Below are 2,707 nucleotides of genomic sequence, written 5' to 3' on the forward strand. Positions count from 1 at the left end.
CTGCACCTTCAGGGGGCTGGCTTTGGTTTCTTAAACGGCTTGGATTTACTCCAACTTGAAGGTTTCCAATTGGAATCAGATTCTTTGGGGGAAGGATTGGGTTTCTGTTCCTTAATTTGTCGAAAGGAATGAAAACGGTTAGAAGCTTTAGATTTACCCTTAGGTCTTTTATTCTGAGGTAAAAAAAACTCCCTTCCCCCAGTGACAGTTGAAATAATTGAATCCAACTGAGAACCAAATAAATTACCTTGGAAAGAAAGAGATAGTAATCTAGACTTAGATACCATGTCAGCATTCCAATATTTGAGCCACAAAGCTCTCCTAGCTAAAATAGCTAAAGACATAGATTTAGCATCAATTTTGATGATATCAAAAATGGCATCACAGATAAAATGATTAGCATGTTGAAGCAAGCGAACAATGCTAAACAAATCAGGATCCATTTCCTGTTGCGCTAAACTTTCCAGCCAAAAAGTTGATGCAGCTGCAACATCAGCCCTAGAAATGGCAGGCCTGAGAAGATAACCAGAATATAAATAAGCTTTCCTTAGATAAGATTCAAGTTTCCTATTAAAGGGTCCTTAAAGGAAGTACTATCTTCCATAGGAATATTAGTACGTTTGGCAAGAGTAGAAATTGCCCCATCAACTTTGGGGATCTTTTCCCAAAACTCCAATCTAACTACTGGCAAAGGATACAATTTTTTAAACCTTGAAAAAGCGATAAAAAGTACCAGGACTATTCCATTCCTTAGAAATCATATCAGAAATAGCATCAGGAACTAGAAAAACCTCTGGAGGTTTATAAACAGAATTTAAACGTTTACTAGTTTTAGTATCAAGAGGACTAGTTTCCTCAATATCCAACGTAATCAACACCTCTTAACAAGGAACAAATATAAATAAGTAGATTTGTCAGTGTCAATATCTGAGGAAGGATGTTCTGAATTAGATAGATCTTCATCAGAGAAGGATAATTCAGTATGCTGTCGGTCATTTGAAATTTCATCAACTTATGAGAAGTTTTAAAAGACCTTTTACGTTTAATAGAAGGCGGGATAGCAGGCAAAGCCTTCTGAATTGCATCAGCAATAAAATCTTTTATATTCACTGGAATATCATGTACATTAGATGTTGAAGAAACAACAGGTATTGTACTATTACTGATGGATACATTCTCTGCATGTAAAAGCTTATGACAACTATTACATACCACAGCTGGAGATATAATCTCCACAAATTTACAACAGATACACAGCTTTGGTAGAACTGTTATCAGGCAGCAGGGTTCCAACAGTGGTTTCTGAGACAGGATCAGATTGAGACATCTTGCACATTTAAGAGAAAAAACATATAAAGCAAAATGATCGATTTCCTTTTATGACAGCATAGCCCTCTGACATAGAAAAGTAAATTTATGCTTACCTGATAAATTGATTTCTTCTATGATACGACGAGTCCACGGATTCATCCTTTACTTGTGGGATATTATCCTTCTGCTAACAGGAAGTGGCAAAGAGCACCACAGCAGAGCTGTCTATATAGCTCCTCCCTTGACTCCACCCCCCAGTCATTCGACCGAAGGTACAGGAAGAAAAAGGAGAAACTAAAAGGTGCAGAGGTGACTGAAGTTTTAAATCAAAAAAATATAATCTGTCTGAAATTGACAGGGCGGGCCATTGACTCGTATCATAGAAGAAATCAATTTATCAGGTAAGCATAAATTTACTTTTCTTCTATAAGATACAACAAGTCCACGGATTCATCCTTTACTGGTGAGATAGAATACCAAAGCTACAGGACACGATGAACGGGAGGGACAAGGCAGATGCCTAAACAGAAGGCACCACTGCTTGAAGAACTTTTCTCCCAAAAATAGCCTCAGAAGAAGCAAAAGTATCAAATTTGTAAAATTTAGAAAAGTATGAAGCGAAGACCAAGTCGCAGCCTTACAAATCTGTTCAACAGAAGCATCATTTTTAAAAGCCCATGTGGAAGCCACTGCTCTAGTAGAGTGAGCTGTAATTCATTCAGGGAGTGAGCTGTAATTCGTTCAGGAGGCTGCTGTCCAGCAGTCTCGTATGCCAAACAAATGATGCTTTTCAGCCAAAAAGAAAGAGGTAGCCTTAGCTTTTTGACCTCTACGCTTTCCAGAATAGACAACAAACAGAGAAGATGTTTGACGGAAATCTTTGGTCGCTTGCAAGTAAAACTTCAAAGCATGAACCACATCCAAATTGTGCAACAGACGCTCCTTCTTAGAGGAAGGATTAGGACACAGGGAAGGAACAACAATTTCCTGATTAATGTTCTTATTAGTAACAACCTTAGGAAGGAATCCAGGTTTGGTACGCAAAACCACCTTATCAGAATGGAAAACAAGATAAGGCGAGTGGCATTGCAATGCAGATAGTTCAGAAACTCTTCGAGCCGAAGAGATAGCAACTAAAAACAGAACTTTCCAAGATAGAAGCGTAATATCTATTGAATGCATAGGTTCAAACGGAACCCCTTGAAGAACTTTAAAAACTAAATTCAAACTCCATAGCGGAGCAACAGGTTTAAACACAGGCTTAATTCTAACCAAAGCCTGACAAAACGACTGAACGTCTGGAACATCTGCCAGACGCTTGTGCAGTAAAATTGACAAAGCAGATATCTGTCCCTTTAAGGAACTAGCTGACAACCCTTTCTCCAATCCTTCTTGG

Source organism: Bombina bombina, chromosome 5, assembly GCF_027579735.1.
Source record: "Bombina bombina isolate aBomBom1 chromosome 5, aBomBom1.pri, whole genome shotgun sequence".
NCBI lineage: Eukaryota > Metazoa > Chordata > Amphibia > Anura > Bombinatoridae > Bombina > Bombina bombina.